Source organism: Rhea americana, unplaced genomic scaffold (genome assembly GCF_003343005.1).
Source record: "Rhea americana isolate MKP2758 unplaced genomic scaffold, rheAme1 scaffold_64, whole genome shotgun sequence".
Lineage (NCBI taxonomy): Eukaryota > Metazoa > Chordata > Aves > Rheiformes > Rheidae > Rhea > Rhea americana.
Window position 1 is genome coordinate 2,563,790 of NW_028186801.1, and position 18,512 is coordinate 2,582,301.

Below are 18,512 nucleotides of genomic sequence, written 5' to 3' on the forward strand. Positions count from 1 at the left end.
TTATGATATGCCTCCTGAAAGACATTTAGCAGCAAGAGAATGGACAAGCAATAGAACAAACAGACACCTGCCAAATTTAATGTATTCATTAGGATGTACACTTTTTAGTGTTTCGTCCTCATTCTATTTCCATCCACCTGTGCAGTATTCATGTCTCATGCTTTTGCTCAGCAGCAACTCTTCTTCTACAACTCTCTGCATCAGATGGATGATGCAATGAAAGTGAGCAGAGGATGAATGTATATTCTACACCTCTGTCTACTATCTTTGGAAACAATCCATTCACCTATATATATATGTAGGTGCAAAGCTCTGACATGATTTGTTGCAGTTTACGTATGATCCTGTTATGTTTTTGCATAAGAATAGGGAATCATGTAAACTTGGATTTCCAGATTTCTGAGAGTTCTTCAACTTTGAAAAAGTATTTATTCCAAATTTTGTTAGTGTTTTGATATATGCTGTGGTGAGTTAGCACTATTTAATATGAATAGTAGTCTTACAGAAGGGTAAATAAATTACAATTCAATCATTTTTTGTTAATCAATCCTGTAATGTGGTCAGAAAAAATATGAAATTAGTTAAACAGGATCCTCTTTCCATAAGTGATAATGGAATGCCACTTTCTGATATTGCTGGCTCTATTACCAGATTTAATTTAAGTTTTTATTTTTAGTTATTTGCAAATGGCAACTTTAGTCTGTATATATTCAGATTTTCCAAAGACATATACATATATATATACTGTGAGACTATATTGAATATATAACGAAGTCATTTTTGCATACAAATTTTTTGTGAATGTGAGAAAAACCAAGAGAGAAACCTTGATGTTGTTGTTTCTTAGGGAACTCATAGTAACAGAAACAGTAGGTACTTGAGTGGAAACAGGGATCATTTTTAGAATTCACAAATGAATTCAGTCCAGCACTTTAGCAAATACATGGAATCAAATGATGGATTAACTGGATCTGCCTAAGCACGTGCTTAAACACTGTACTGAATTGGGTGTTCACCTTACGGGTTCTTACAAGCTTTCAAAATTAAAACCTGCTTCCCAGAAGCATATTTTCCACTTAAAGTACAGGACAAAATGCCAGATTATTTCCACAATTAATCACAAGTCAGCAGGCCAAATTCTGATTGCAGATGTATCTCTGAGAGCCCACAGTCACTTCTAAAACAAGCATAAGCAGAAATGGCAGCCCAGCCATATGTACTTACACAGTGGAATTTGTGCTTTTTCTTTGAAACAGTGAAAAGCAAAGTCAGAAAGCGAGTACATGAAACTAGGAAAATCAAATCAAGTCTTAATATTTCTCAATTATCAGCTAAGGAGGATGAAGCTAATCCTAGAGGGAATATTTCATTTTCAATTATCATTAGGACTGAAGAAGTAATGTAATGCTGAGATACTTGAATATTATGTGATTTTTGGCTTTTTAAAAGATGGCCACTGATCATCACTAACTTTACATGCATCTCATGGTTAAGTCTGAAAGAAAAATGTTTGCTCTAGGTCTTCAGCCATCTTAAATATAATCTTACAGTGGTATGTAGAAGCTAGATGAAAAGCATCATTGAAATGCTTGAATCTTTAAGGTTCAATGATCCATGGAAAAGGTGTTAAAGCCAACATATGCAGCCTTGGGAATACTATGGGATAGAATGAATAAATAACTCAATGTCTTTACAACTACTAGTAAAAAGACAAAAAGAAATAGCTGAAAAGAATTCATAGAACAAATTCTGTATATACACTGTGGACTTCCTTACTGCACTTTTTACATTCTAATAAGTAAATTACTRTGGGTCTGGCTGGAATAAATATTTGATTTTGAAAWTTGAAATAGGAAGGGCCATAAACTTTAAGAATTTTTTATTAAGGCTCCTAAGGACAACAGCTGAGGTTGAGGTAAGTGGTTCTTCCCCTTCCCTCAACACTGATGAGGCCTCTGCAGCACTGTGTCCAGTGCTGGGCTCCCCAGTACAAGAGAGACAAGGACATACTGGAGCAATTCCAGCAAAGGGCCATGAAGATAATTAAAGGACTGGAGGATCTGACATACGAAGAGAGGCTGAGAAAGCTGGGACTGTTTAGCCTGGAGAAGCCTTACTCTTGTAAGGCTCAGGGATGATCATGTCAAGGTATATAAATACCTGATTGGGGGGGGGGGGGGGAATAAAGAAGATGGAGTCAGACTCTTCTCAGTAATATCACAAACTGAAATACAGGAAATTCCATCTGAACATAAAAAAAAATGCCCATTTTATGCTGAGTGCTCAAGCACCAGAACAGGTTGCCCAGAGAGGTTGTGGAGTCTCCATTTTGGAGATATTTAAAACCCAACTGGACATTGCCCTGAGCAACCTGCTGTAGTTGACCCTGATTTGAGCAGAGAGTTGGATTAGATGATCTCCAGAGATCCTTTCTAAGCACTACCATTCTGTGATCCTGTGGACAAATGTTTAATTTCTATTTTTGAGCACAGATATTACTTCAAGGTGTAGCCATCTAGTAAGATGAAGACTAATGCAAGTATATTCTAATCCTGCTACAGGCTTCTGCAACTGAAATAACATGCAGGATTGGTGCCCGACCAACCAGGAACTCAGACTGACAGTATATTCTAACATGAGATGAGGACAAACTATAAAGTGTCTAATAATTCCTGTTTCTTTTATTACTTTCTTTTTATTACTTTTATTTTTTTATCCCTTCCTCCACTTCCTAAATTTGTATTGTAGGAAGAGATAAAACTATTTGTCCTTATTCCTCTCTTTCTTAGGCTTTTTGTTATTCAAAGAGCAGTAGCGAAAGTGATTTAGTCCCTAAAGCATGATGAACTTTACTCAGAGAGACACTCAGCTCTATTTGAAGTGAAAGTCAAGTGGTTTAACTGGCATATCATAGACTCAGAAGAGCTTTGCAAAGTCTCAAGGACCATTACAGACTGTCAGGGTTAATAGTGTGACATATATCTCTTAGGGTTATTGTTGCTTAATTGAATCCATGGGACAAGTCAGGCAGCCAAGAATGTGTATACCACCAGGTCTCATTCATGTTAGCCTGTGTAAGTACTGATGCTTTCATACTCCCCAGCAAGTTTGCCAATGATACCAAGCTGGGAGGAGTGGCTGACACACGTGAGGGCTATGGTGCCATTCAGAGAGACCTGGACAGCCTGGAGAACTGAGCGGAGAGGAACCTCCTGAGGTTCAACAAGGACGAGTGCAGAGTCCTACACCTAGGGAAAAATAACCCTAGGCACCAGGACAAGGTAGGGACTGACCTTCTGGAGAGCAGCTCTGCAGAGAAGGACCTAGGAGTGCTGCTGGATGACAAGTTGACCTTGAGCCAGCAATGTATCCTTGGGGCCAAGAAGGCCAATGGTATCCTGGGGTGCATTAGGAAGACTGTTGCCAGCAGGTCAAGGGAGGTGATCCTGCCCCTCTCCTCAGCCCTGGTGAGGCCTCATCTTGAGTACTGTGTCCAGTTCTGGGCTCCCCAGGACAAGACACACATGGAGCTACTGGAGAGAGTCCAGCATAGGGCTACAAAGATGGTCAGAAGGCTGGAGCATCTGCCCTGTGAGGAACGGCTGCAAGAGCTGGACCTCTTCAGCCTGGGGAAGAGAAGCCTGAGGGGGGATCTTATCAATGTGTATAAGTACCTGAAGGGAGGGTATGAAGGGGATGGGGACAAACTCTTTTCAGTTGTCCCGTGTGACAGGACAAGAGGCAATGGGCAGAAATTGAAGCACAGGAAGTTCTGTCTGAAGGTGAGGAGGGAATTTCTTGACTGTGAGAGTGACGGAGCACTGGACCAGGTTTCCCAGAGAGGTTGTGGAGTCTCCTTGTCTGGAGATCTTCAAAGCCCGCCTGAATGCAACCCTGTCTAACATGCTCTAGGTGACCCTGCAGGGCGGGGGGGTTGGACTAGATGATCTCCAGAGGTTCTTTCCAACCTTACCAATTCTAGGATTCTATGATACAAAATCTTAGAGCTGTATGGAAATTACACTTTTGCAAGAGATATGCTTGGCTTGCAGCAGGCTGCTTATGCCCTCCTTTTAAAAGAATGTAGTTGGCACCCTCACCGCGCAAACTGTGGCACAGCAAGAATCCATTTCCCTTGGAGATGATAATGCACAGTGCATTAACTGCTTTTCTCTGCTAGCTCAAAGCTTAGCCCTCACATACAAATAATCAATGAGAATCACTTAAATGTAATAGAAATCAATTAGACCCTGGATGTGGTGTAAAACTGGCTGCTGCAAGGGAAGTTAAGGGTGTCACATTTTCACTTAGGTACCCAAATTTAGCCTTTGTCTTCTTATGGACACAGCATTCAGTCAGGGAAGCAACAGAAGAGAAGTAAGGGATTACATCTGCCCCTTCATTGTAGAAATACATGACAGTGATATGCCCACAATAGCCTTTTCAGATATACGCACAAGCTTTTTTATAAACCTTGCTTTARGAGTAACTTTTCAAATATCTAAGTAGATGGAGCATCTGCTTCTATCAAGTCTATAAAGAAAGGTAGGGTGTTAATAAAGACTTCATTATTGACATAACAAATGTGTGAAAGCTTGTAAAAGCAGTAAACATTGTGAGAAATGCACTTTCTAAATGGATGGTGAAGCCTTTCCAAAGRTCTGTTTCTCTTTCATCATCAGATTGTGCTAGCAGCCTAGCAAAAAAGGGGCTCTATATTAAAGAGAAAGGAGTAAGATAGGGTAAAATGTTGGAAGAAAAGCCACATGGCAGTAATCATGGTGAATAACTCTAGCTATAGAATTTCATTAAATGAAATTAACTTTATAGTTACAATAAAATAGGAATAGTAAAGGTTACATTCTTTCTGGGGAGAAAAACCCAATTGATTCAAGTTTAGAAGAATCACCCAGGCAGGCATCTGAAAGTGTCTGAAAATATACTCTTAAGCCCTAAAGTTCAGCTACAATGAACCATGAAAGAGGATTGAAAATCAACATATAGGTATAATGTGAGGTATAATCATTTCAAAATTATATGAGATCTATGAATCTATGTGTGGGTGTGCAGTTGCAAGTCCCAGGAGGGGGAGCTTCAAGGACATAAGACTTTACTGCTCTGGAATGTGACATATGTTTGTTAACTATTCATCTTATACTATTAGTTTGCTATTCACTTTGCCACTTTACCCTCTCTTGTACTGGCTGTAATGGCTGCAAGGAGAATACTGCCAATACTTCTCTTGTCTCCTTGCAGCCTCAACAATTGTAATCGCTTATGTGAACTGCTATTTAATTGCAATGCTTTTCCAAGCTATCTCCTCACAGAGAGTTGTGTTCAGCATATTTTTAGAATTCCTAATAAAAAGTTATCACCCTCAAAGGCAAAGGCTTAGACGTCTAAATTGGGACAGTAGTGGATTCTGGCTTCCACTCCCAGCACTGTTCTACTGTTCAGGAAAACAGCCTGAGGTCATTGTTCTCTGAATGTGCATGCCACAGCATGACCATTTTGGTGTTCCTTTGCATATTTGCCAAAACATTAATATTAGCATGATTTGCATAGCAATAACGACTAGTTTTGAGTGACTTGTCTGCTCAGAGCCAAGTTTTCTGTTTACATTTGAAACATGCCTGCTATGGGGAGGGGGAGGTTTTGGTAATGGCAGGAGGCGGATGAGGAGACTTTACTTGCCAGAGTTCTTTTTTATAAGCATTTTGATATCTAAATGTAAAGCAATGAATAAATTAAGAAGTTTGTAGTATCATGCCACCGTTGTGACATTCTCTACAAAGYAGTTTCACAAAACAAAGGACTGAGTCTCCACAGGAGCTTTCCATTAAAGKGGGTGTGTATGTAGGTGTATGTATGTATATATGTATCTATATATATGTATACACATTTTTATGAAGACTGACAACAATGCAACAATATATTGCAAATAGATGATGATAGGCTGTCTGACTTAACCTTGTTCACCTGCTACATTACCCCATAGTATTCCCTACCACTGTTTTTTTTTTTTTGTTTGTTTGTTTGTTTGTTTTTTCCCTGACAATGACAACCTTTTCCTGGCCTAATAAAATAAAAGTGGAAAGAATTAAAASAAATTTTGCTTTAATTAATTGTTAATACCTTTTCTATACAATTTCTTAACAATATAATGAGCTTTACAGTACTAAATTAGAAACTGGTAATGTCAGAGAACACTTCTTTCCAGATTTGAGCTGTAGGATCCAGAGCTTCTGTTCTATTTCTTCCTTTCTTAGATTTCTTTTTTTGACAAGCAAGCTTTTTTGTGTGTTTTTTCATTGGTAGGCTCCAATAGCACATTTTGATTAACAACTAAGGAAGGAGAACATATAAATATACCTAGAATAAGCATTTAAAAATGTTTACTTAAAACACATTTATGTACAGGTTAGATATAATCATCAGGATCCCAGAATTAAACAGCATACTTCTGGAATCAAAATGATATCTATACCTTCTGTATAGATTAGCACTATTTTCAGAAATAGCCTATAGCTTGGAGTATTCAAATAGTTAACCTGAGTTCATGATATTATCAGGAAATTCTAGTTAGTTCTGGAATATAGATGATGAAACTGTATTTTCAGAATGGTCGTCCATGGGATCTAACTCCTGGAAAAGAAATAGTGATATTTGAAAAAAGAGAAGAACAAGAAAAGTTCAGGGCAATTGAGAATTAATCCAAAATTCATTTAAATTTTTACTCTGGAGAATAATATTTTACTAACTCTGATGTTTCAGGATAATTTTAAATCTTTAAAACATAATATTTTTATCAGYACAAATTGTATTTTGATCATGTTTTTAATGACCAGGTAATTTCTTCTTGGTACTGTCTTTGTACACTATCAAAATAAAAATGAATCAATTAATGGCATTTTATGATTTTATTACTATGCGTTACTATTGCCATAGAATGCATACTACACTTTTTTCACCTTTACTTATGACTTCAGGGTCAGCACTCTCTTTATAATAAAATACTGAGATTAGAATTTAGATAGTTAATATCCTGTATGGGGTTAGCCCTACGTATTATTCATCTGAAATTTCCATCTTTCTGTTAGCACATTACTACYATCAACCTTTTGGGTTGTCATAAACATCATAAAATGAGCTTATGGATACATGCTATTGTGCTGGGGTTAGTTATTATTAAGCAAGGGATTGCTGAGTGTTTTCCCTCTCCTCCCCTTTTCAAAATGAACAACCATAGAAAAGGGAGTGAGTTTTCCCAGGCAATCAGTTTTATTATTCTCAAATACATTAACTAGAAAGACTCATTGAAACAAGCTGTGAAACTCATTACATAACAGTAAGGCATTAAAGATTCCTGAGAGCCATGGCCAAATATAAAGAGGTATATGAAGCAAGAAAGAGGATAAACTTTAAAATATCTTAAGGATGAATAAGGGAAATACCAAAGGCATGCATCAAACATCTCGCTGTTTTTATTCAGGCAAGCCAAAATCTGAATATGAGGAAAGTGACACTACAAGGAGAGTGGCACCATTCCTCTCTCCACTAGTCAGTGGTATCATAAACTGGTATGGTTTTGAGTAGATATCATATAGGATTCCATGTTTTGGAGTTAGCTAATGGAGATGGTGCAGGTTTGGGGAAGCAAGTATTGTTTTCTTAAACCACAAAGAAAATCCAGTTAGACTGGTAAGCCTTTAGGCAGAGCGCAACAGAGAAGAAACAAGAATAGTTCTCAGCAGATGATGTTTCCTAAGGATAACTAAGTTTTTTGTCCACTGTGAAAGTGACCTTTTCCTATGGCCAATGGGCATCTTATTTACATCACTACTGTGAATTTGTGGACTAGCAGTGTGGTAGTAGGGAATTATCCATCAGACAAGTGCTTTCGGTGACTTCCAGTGTAGTTTTAAAAGTTTATCTACAGATTGAGGATCATCAAAAGTTCCAACATCTCATAAATTGGGGGATACAATTTATGAGCTGGGATCCAATATCTCAGAAGAATGAGAATCATCGAAATTTCTCATATCTCGTAATTTAATTAGTAGCTTGATATAGCAAAGCTCTTCATTACACTTTGATCATCCACTTTATTTTGGTCATAAAAATGTACTAAAATGTAAAAATATGTATAACCTGTGACAACCACTGGAAAATGAGACCATGCAGTGGGCTTAAGTTTTATTAGGGCAAGTCACATATCATAAAACAGGGGAAAAGACGGAAAGAAAGAGTAAATCAAAACCCTCATCTAGATTTCTTAAAAGACTATGAAGATGGTGGACCACCTCAGCTGCTTGAGGCTCCATCTCCTTGGTAGTATCCCATACAGGCATATTTAGACATTCATGAGCGAGTTGTCAGAGAGCTGTGGAGAACCTTCCCAAGCCATTGGCCTCAAAGAGCTCCCTTCAGAAACATTGAGTTTCTATGCTTCCAGTCACCATAACAGTGATTGTGTCTAGAAAAGATCCTAACTGTGAAAATTTAGTGAAGATCTATTTCTTAGACATTAATCTTGCATCACTTCCATGTAGGAAGGGATGAGTAATATGACAGAAGGCACTTAATGTGTGTGAAAAGGGCTAAATTGCTGCGGTGAAGAAAGAACTCACAACACAAGCACTTAAAAAATAAAACAGAAAGTTGAAAGCAAAAGTTACCTTCCCAAATCTATTCATGTCTTTGATATCTTGTTACTGAGCAGCATACTCGCTCGTTACAGTTACTGAGCTTGGTTAAACACGGTTTGTCTCTTTGCTGGAGGTGATATGAAGATTTTTCAGTCTGTAATCAAGAGATAGGCAAACTTTGAAAAATACACAAGAAACCAGTAGGCTTCAAATGAAATCCAATTTATTTCATGCTTGCTGACAACAATTTCTATAACCAAGTGTAAGAGGCTTGGTCAGTCTTAACTCCTTACTTCATGCTCTGAAATTCAATTACACTGTTATAAAGGGAAATGATAATTATAGTGCTTGAGAAGCACTTATTTCCAAAGCTATATAAAAAAGCTAATTACTAAAAAATGATAGCATTTGACTCCTCTGGATGCTGGCAGGACTACACGCAAGGGAAAACTCTGTGAGGCAAGCAGGCATGACTGCCTGTCTTGGACTGTGGCACAGATTTCCTCAATAAGTCTTGTGAAATAACTTAGGTGCAAATTTAGCTGATCCTAGTCTAAACAAATAACTTACAATTACTTCATTAGCCCAGCTGACTAACACTGTGCTCTGTGAATAGCCTTAATCATCATGGTAAGCAGACTAAAAGAGCAATAATAAATGAATAGACCAATTGAAAGGAAAAAAAATGCCATTTGACATTAATATATGTTTTGTATATCTAATAAGCAGTAGACAATGAAAATATATATTTGTACGGGGCCTTTTTCAAGCCTTTTTCAGCCAGAGAGCGTTTCCTTAAAACCTTGCAGCACATACAAAGCTAGCTCCACACTCATTAGCTATGGAAAACTATCTGCATAGATATTTTTATCTTCTTATAAAACAAAAACAAAAGAAACACAATAATTAGCTTACAGATAGAAAGGATTTAGTTTTAACTGCATGGTCTGGCCTCTTGCTTAACACTTGCGAGTTACATACAGTACAATAAGATACATATCTGTTGTCTGCATCTGTTAGCCAAATCCACAAGTAATGTAATTGCTCCTTTGTCCTCTCTACCATAAAAAAAAAAAAAGACAGTATCTATATTTGTTCTCAAAAACCACTTTGATGTTCAGATTCTCAGCAAAACTCTTTTCACTTTCCATATATTAACAGTCTTAGAGTATTTCAACTGTTGTCTAGGGAAAGGCAACAAAATTCTAGGACCGTTTGTACTCGTATTATAGACTAAGACAAAAGGCCTACTTCTAAGAAGAGAAACAGTGTATTATTGTCAGGTTCTCCTTTTAAAATAGTATAGGCCTCCTACTGGTGAAATAGAATTTTTGTCCCTTTTATGCATAATTTCTATGTTTAATATGTTTAATGTGTTTAATATCACTGTCCAGTTCACCATACCTGATAATGTTTTTAATAAGTTGACATATATTTTTTAAGTTTTGAAATGGAGTTTAAAGATACACTGGATCAACCTGGTTTATTTATTTATTTATTTATGCTAAGATGTTCTTCAATGCAAAATCCTTTGTTATGTTTTCAGCTGTCACTCTGCAAGCCTGGTGAAAAATGTAGCAGATATCAGTATAATCATTATATCTATCTTTATCATTATTCTCCTATTGTTTATGATGAGGGAATAACAGGTTAACTCAATACTAGATGATTTTATAACTATGTAGAAAGTCAGATACGGCTTTAGGTAGTCCTCATTATGCAGCTTCCAGATCTTGCAAATTATACCCCTGGGTATAACTTCAAACCCTGTAGAAAACGCCAGAAAAGATAAYTTTTAAAAAGCTCAGCTCTTACAGTTATGTAAGAACTGGAAGAAACGATCTCTAGGCAAGAGCAGACTGTTTTCCCATCCTAAACTGCAGTATCAAGAATAAACTAGAATACTTTGGAAAGAAATGTTAAGATGTATGAAGTCTTTCATCAGTTCTAGCCCTTCTATGTCTAATTTGTATGTTCTTAGAGATAAATAAATTCTTATTTAAGAGGACTTATACTACTGCAAGAACCAAGTGAACAGAGCTTCCGAAGAGATCTTCCTTCAGAGTGTCATGAAAGCAGATAGAGTTTTTTAGGGAAAAAAAAAAACAAAAAAACAAACGGAAAAAAACACATAACTTTCAAAGAAGGGAACAGTGGTACGAAGACCCAGACTTTACACGGTATAAGCAGAACTCTGGATTTTTACCTTAAGGTGAATGCAGGAAGAGCTTTTAGAAAACTGAATGGTATTTAACAAGATACATTCAACTGTGGTGGATACCAAATCATGGAAGTAATTTTCAGACTTTGCTTGCTAGAAATGCAAAATCTATGTGGCAGGACAGTGAGAAATCATGCCCTTTGTACAAAGATATGTAGAGGTTAAATACCTTGGATCATGAAATCTACAATATAAAGGACTTGGTAAGACCAAGTAGTAGCTTGCACTACAACATTGAAGCTAATGCTGCTACTCTTTTGGTACCCTGGAGTTCGTAATACTGTTGGCCTCCTTTTCAGCCATTCTTAGCCTCATATTGTAACAATTTCCACTTTGTTGATTCTCCTTTATTATAGTTGTATAAAACACAGCCCTTTCAAATATTGGATATTAAATAGTATATACTGTCAGGGCTAAAAGTTACAATCATAACTAAAGTGAACTTGAGAATGTAATTGCCATTTGAAGCCCTCACTGATACTTAGCCCAATGGTTTTCAAAATAAGCAAATGTGTTGATTTTTTTTTCCTGTAGAATTTGTTCAAATGCAGCGAAAGCGTGCACATATCTTTGCCATATGCTTTAATGTTCATTAAAAATTAGTTTGGAACAAAAACTGGCTAGGAAACACAATTCCTAGTGTGTCTGCAGGRTAATATCTCTGTTTGTAATGAACAGAATGTAATCTTTTCAATGACTTTACACTCTGTTTGGTATGATACATATGGTAAACTGATGTAGCCTACCATAAATACCAGTAGTAATAATAAGAGGAAAAAAAATCCACGGGAATTCAACGAAAAAAGAGACACATAATAACATGTTTCTGCCTTACAGTTAATTGAGGTGCTGATTCAGCATTAGCCACTATTGTAAAGAAACTGTGTGAATGGTCAGTTAGAAAGGCAGGTTTGGACCTAGTGGCAACTGAATACTATGGATATGAAATGCAAACCAAATACAAATCTAGAGGGATTTGTAATAACCAAAATCTTTTAAGCAGAAAGGTTATTTTTAACTAGTTAAAAAAGTTGTTTAGATCTTTTCAGTTCTTTGTGGGGTAGATAGAGCCACAGATGTAGGTGAGGTCATAACCAGTTTGGGACCTTCATTTCTTCTGTACTGCCCTTCTATTTAGAAAAAAATTAAATACGGACTATACAGAAGTAGGTATTGTTGTATCATGTCATTAACACAATTTATATTCTAGTTACGYAAGTCTCCTTATCCAGTTTGTCATTTTCTTATTCTCAAGCGTTCAACAAACTACATAGTGAACCAATTTAGAAATGSAAGGTTATATTTGAAGGGACACTTTTTAAACTACAATAACATTTTCCCATGAGAAAAGAGTTTATAAAGATGCCTTGATGGCACGGCTCTATGTCAAACACTTGGTCCATGGTTTCTAAATTTACACTTGAGAAAAAAAACTTGATGAAGTCTCTTTTCATATAATTGGCAAGCTTAAAGTGAGTATTAAAATAGGCATAACTTGGAGCATTACCTTTCTGGAACAGTTTTTTGTACATAAAAAGCTAGTCGTATTAGAAATGTAATTAATGTTGGTCCAGAAAACTTGGAACTAGTTCAAAGCAGTTAATTTCAATACCCGTTGTCTACAAATTAACAATAAAAACTCTTAGAAGAAAAACTATTTGGACAAATTCCCATCCAGAAAATTCATTGCTCTTGTCATCTACAACTAGTAATGTGTGATACCCTCCAAATTTTTTATTAAATTTCTAAACTTCATTATATGTCCTTCAAMTATATAAGATTCTTATATGTCTAATAAGATTCCTAAATGTAATTAAAATGCACTATAATGTTCAAATTCACAGGAAATCTTGGATATCTGAAATGCTCTCCAGCCTGCTAGTAAGTTCTTAATTCCACGCCCTCCAACCCAATGCTGAGATGATAACTAAAAAATTCAGCTTAACTTCTCACAAATCTTATATTTTTCTCAGACTGAGCAGTTAAAACAGGGAAGAAAATATGTTCAAGACACAAAATACAAAATAGGTAGGAACCTGAGTACACTAACTGTACCTAACACTTGCTTCAAAACTAAAATGATTATTTTTCTATAGATCAAGTAATTTAAGTACAAGATCCCTTGGACACAGAGTAGGTTCTGCAGCAGGAAATAATTACTTAATGCTAAGTTCTAAAAAGCACTGATATCTCTGGGTAGCCACAAGTGTAATGCAASCTAGCATTAAACTACATATATAATGCATTTTATAGCATTGCTTTCATTATATTAATATTAATTAAAGAATATTAATCAAATTTATTGAACTTGTCACAAATTTTAATGCATTGCAAATTTGTGAATTGGCAATGCATAACTGCATSTGGAAGCTGTCCTGAGAGGAGTCTGGGAGGTTTTGCTAGGTTAAGGCAGCTGAAAATTTTTACAACATGAAATATCTGAATCTCTTCTCTTTTTCAAACAAACAGGGCTGTTACTTAGCAAAGATGTTTAGCAGTGAAATAGCTAGTTTAATTTAAACTGTTGTTCTGTTTTGTGGGAATATACCATTGAGAGAAAATGCAGCTGTTCAAACTTCTGCAGAGCAACTATTTCAAGCTAACTCCAGATTTTGAAAAGCAATGCTACCGAAGCACTTTACACATTATAAAGACTGGTCATTTAGACAGACAAAATAACAACCTGTTTTCAAGATCCAAATTCTAAACTGGGAAGAGAGAAGCTGTATACTCTACCAGTTGTGAATATTTACATTTGACCCTTGATTAAACTTCAGAGTGACGCAAATCCAGGGAAAAGATTCAATTAAGCTGAAGAGTTTCTATTTGTATAAATATGCAAAGAATTAAACAATAACTAAGAAAAACAAGAACTTCAGAGTTTTCAGTAATAGCACTTACAAAGTATTTCATAAGCATTTCTGACTAGTATTTTGCCAGTAAAAACATGAAACTTAAAGTTCTAGAAAATTATCTAATATTCTGACTTGAAATTTTGTCATTCTTTTCATTAAAGATATGAAGTACACACTGTGAAATTTCCAGCTATAATACCTGGTCCTGTACTGAAGGGGTGATGGAGTTTTCCCTGCTAACATAAGAAAATGTTCATCAAAAGCAACTAAGTTAGCAACTAGTTTTCAAAATGTTCTTTAATGCTGTTATGCCAGTCTGTGAAGATAACATTGTGAGTTCCTCTTCGCACGTAAGAAAAAAAAAAAATATTGTGGGCAAGATAGGCTAACTGTTATAAGGAGAAACTTTTTTTTTTATGTTATAACATACATAATACAAAAAAATGTATTAAATTTAGATACCTGAATGAAAATTAGATGATAYGAAGAAGTAAGATTCCCTGCATATTGCTATGTAAATTAATGATACCTCAACCTCTTTCTCAGTCCAACAGATGGCATTGGTGTAGTCACCTTTTATTTCACAAAGATGCTATGATTAGGAACTGAGACTTCATGTCAGTACTGGAGATGTTTTTCCATATACAATTAACTGTTATCTTCTATCTGAGAGGTCARTTTTCTTGTTTCTAGTCTGCTCTTGGAGTTTCATGTGTTATTCAAAGGAAGAGTAATCAGTGTTAGCATATCATATCAGTGAGATAACTCTTATCTTTGAGGCCAGAAACAGAAAGCCAATTGATTTTGGAAGCTCTGTCTGACATATCCCTATATACTTTGATCTTTGAGCTGAACAGTCAAAAATAGAAAGGTTTGCCTAGACAGAGGGGATTACTTTTAAATGAGAACAGTTGGCATTTTTTCATGGTATGAATTGTCAACTATTAGCCACTCCTAAAGAAAGAGTGGAGAAATTTGAGGAAAATACCTTTTCCTCCAGTGTTGAGTAGAAAGGGACCAGCTGTAACTAGGCTGGTACATTTTGGACAGCTGATGTCAGATGCAATGAATCCTACCCAACAGTTAATCACTTTCCACTGTGAAACTTCTTCCATAACAAGCATTAAATGCTATACTAAAGTACCCCACACTCACTTGTGTTTTTTCTAGGCTTTATGCCCCGTTAAGTGAATAACATTATACTTATTGCAAACCAACTAGAAACCGTTATGTTTTGCACCTGGGGACAAATTCTAAAAATCCCATAATTCCTCTCTTCCAGCCCATGATCCATCTGTTTTTGGATAGCCAGAATCATTCTAAAACTCCTAAGCCACCATCTGAGATAAGGCTACCATATGTCAATGTTTTCCAGGACACGTTGTCTTTTCCAGCTGGAAATTTTACCCTGCTGGATTTTGATCACTTCCATTATTTGTCCAGGAATTCTGGGCATATAGTGGCTCAGTATGAGCTAAATATTTCCTTCTGAAAAATTCTAGACTGAAACATGGCAGCCCTAACTAGGGAAAAAAACCATCTGTCAGTGCTGTAGTCTTAGATTTGAGTGTAGCTAGATATATTTCTCTGGACAGCTGCAACTTTGCAATTGCTGCACTAATGAATATTTTTTGGCTGCAACTGTTGCAGCAGCAGCAATTACGTTTACATCTTTTCCCCCAGCTGCAGCTGCACCAAGAAGAGAACRAAAAGACAAGAACAGAGAGGAGTCAGAGGATAAGGAGGTGCTGCTTCTCAAGGGACTTTCTTTGGGACCCTCTTTACCTCATGTTTTAGTGTTTGCGGCCCAGGGAAAAGGAACTCATCGATGGCTATAGACCTTCCAGATAACAAAAGGAGTTTACTGCAAAGCTGTGGAAGGCTCCCATCTGACGTACGGAGCCAGATCACCACTGTGAGAATTCATTGCCCATCCACCAGAATACGGCCGTCGCCACATTCAGCCTCCAAACTCTAGCTTGACACTGGCAGTTGTTATCCAATTTGGCAGAGGCCCCTCAGTTGTTGATGTTGTTATGCTGGAAATGAATAAATCTATTAAAAAAAAAGGTTCTGTTGCTATAAACTATAAAACTGTAAAACTCAAAGCTATTGATGTTTTGGCACATAYGCATGGTGTTATCTTACTGTATTGGCAAAAAAGCTGGGACCCACATTTCTAGCATTTGCCAGTGCAAGCCTTGAGTTTATAACTGGMAACTGCGCTTCTGAAAGAAAACCTATCCTAACGCAGATTTGTCCAGAGGAGTCAATGGCAATGGTACTTTTTTAGGARCTCTAATCTCTCTTCCTTTTTGCAGAAAGAATGATTTGCCATCATAGACAACACCACAGATATTAATGATGAAACYTTTTCTACTCTTACAGAGAAAAAAACTGCTAACCTTCCTCCTCTATGGTTGCTGAAGTCTTTCGGTGGTTGATAGGATGGAACAACTGCCTAAGGATTTGCAAGATGAGCAAAGGAAAATGAAGAACAAGATGAGCATGTATAGTAGTCCCACATGCTGACACTCTCCCAGTGCCTGGCTATTTTCAGTTCAGAGAATTTTCTGTGCTGAATGTGGCTTGTGTATTTGGTAACTCTCCATGTTAATGCTAGATTCTTCATGAGGCAGTGTGAAGTTTTGGCACTTCAAAACCCAGCTTTCGCRAGGTGTTATGCGTGTTTAATACTTTCTTTTTGTCTGTTTTGAACCTGACCCTTACTCACTTCTTTTGATGACYATCATTTTTCATAGTCAAAAATGATGATGCAGAGATCTCTATCAACTTTGTAGACTGCCTTTACAGCCTCACTTGTTGGCAGCTTTATCTCACATAATCTCAGACATTTTGTATAGAAAGAAAAATGGCAGTTTGAAATYAGTTATGCTTTATCACCACAGGGAGAATGCATGGGGCACAAGGGAGACCCAGGCACAATGTGCTACTTAGCCTCAGGGTAAGAGAACCGCCCCTTGACTTGTTAACTTATTCATTTCTTTAATTCATTAAGCTGTCTTTACTCTAGGTGGCTGTTGACAAACCCTGGTGGATGGAATATTTTGACACCATTGTGTGTTTGATTGTTAGTATTATGAAAATCAGCCCTGCTTTTTTTCAGAACCAGGTGAGAAGGAGCTAGAAGCGTTCAAGTAAAGAGCTTTCAATTGGTCACATTCCCTGACATCTTTAAATTGGGATTTGCCATCCTGGAGGCTGGTGTGTGTAATGCAGTGAGGGAGAGCTAGAAGGCAGGAGCTGATGTTGATTGGAAGTGCTTTCCATCTGTGGTGCATCTCTTGACTACTTCTATCAGCTACTGGTACCTCTGCTCGTCCATTTGCATAGAAAAGCTTTGCCTCGTACTCCTTTTCTTGCCTGCTTTACTGTCACAGAGAACCTATTTTTCTTCTAATCTCTGAGTTATTGTATGGGTTTCTCTCTCGTCGTGTATTCTTCTTGCTCCTCAGAGAAAATCTTTCTCTCAGGAAACAGCCTCCCTCATTCCTATAGGCATCTTCAGCTTCTCCAAACAAATTTTCATGATTCTAGATTGCCTCTGTCTGAGAATATCTATGTCTGTTAAATAAATGAACAGTTGTTATTACTTGTTTACATTCTGTGAAGGAAAACTRTAAAAATGTTATTGCAAGGTTGGGATGACATCTTCAGGACTTCTTTCCTGTCTTCGAAGACCTGAGTAATGTAGAGTGAGTCCCTTCTCTCCTTGTCTGCAATGTGTTTTGGAACTGTGACACTGGCAAATCTCCATAGCACAGAAATTATAATTACTGGGGAGAGGGGTGATATYTGTAAAGCACTGATGTGCTTTATTTCACTTAACATCAAAAAGCTGGCATGGGATTGGAAGATTTGGGACAAATATTCTTCTTAAGACCATATCATCACATGGATGGGACTTCACATAGTGGAAGTGGAGGGAGAAGGGAAGCTGCTAATAGATTTTTTTTACATCTATGCAACCTAATTTTCACTAGTATAAACCACTGACATATGGGTCCCCAGTCATTTATTGTCTGATGAACATACTAAATAACTTGGGCCACATCCTCAGTGGCTATAAAAGCTAGTGGAGCTATTCTAACAGCGCCTTCTAAGCTATATGCTGCTGAGTATAGTATATTTTTTATGTTTAGAAGCCAGAATCCATGTTACTGAAGTATTATAAAGATATACTATGAGAAGAAACAGTGCACTTTGGCATTCCATGACAGCAAGAAATGAAGAAACCAACAGTGGGAAATATTGCATAAATGGATTTACCATACTTTCTAGCTTTCCATACTCTGCAATATTCAGTTACCATTTTTCCTGGTTAGAATATGTCATATCAAGTCTCCTTTTACTGTCCCCATGAATTCAAAAAGAAAAGAAGAACCCACACAGCTGGGCAAACATTCTGTCACATACTTATTGTGGAGATACTGTGGTATTTCATTAACTATCATTTCAGCTTTACTGTCCACATATGCTAATTTAATTGTTTGGGTCAATGTTGCTCTTCTAAATTGCTTCACAATTTAAGCTGATTTTCGCTTACAACGTAAGGGTATCTGATGGTATTTGGGTTTTAGTTTTCAGTACTTCCATCTAGTATATTCCATATGACTTCGCTATATTAAAAATGTATCTTAAATATGAAATAACACAAATCTGAACATATTTTTCTTTTATATGTGAAATACCTATTCTTTCTAGCAGTTACAGATCATATAATATACTTCTGATTCTTTACAATGTGTTCTTCAGATAGCTGTTGAA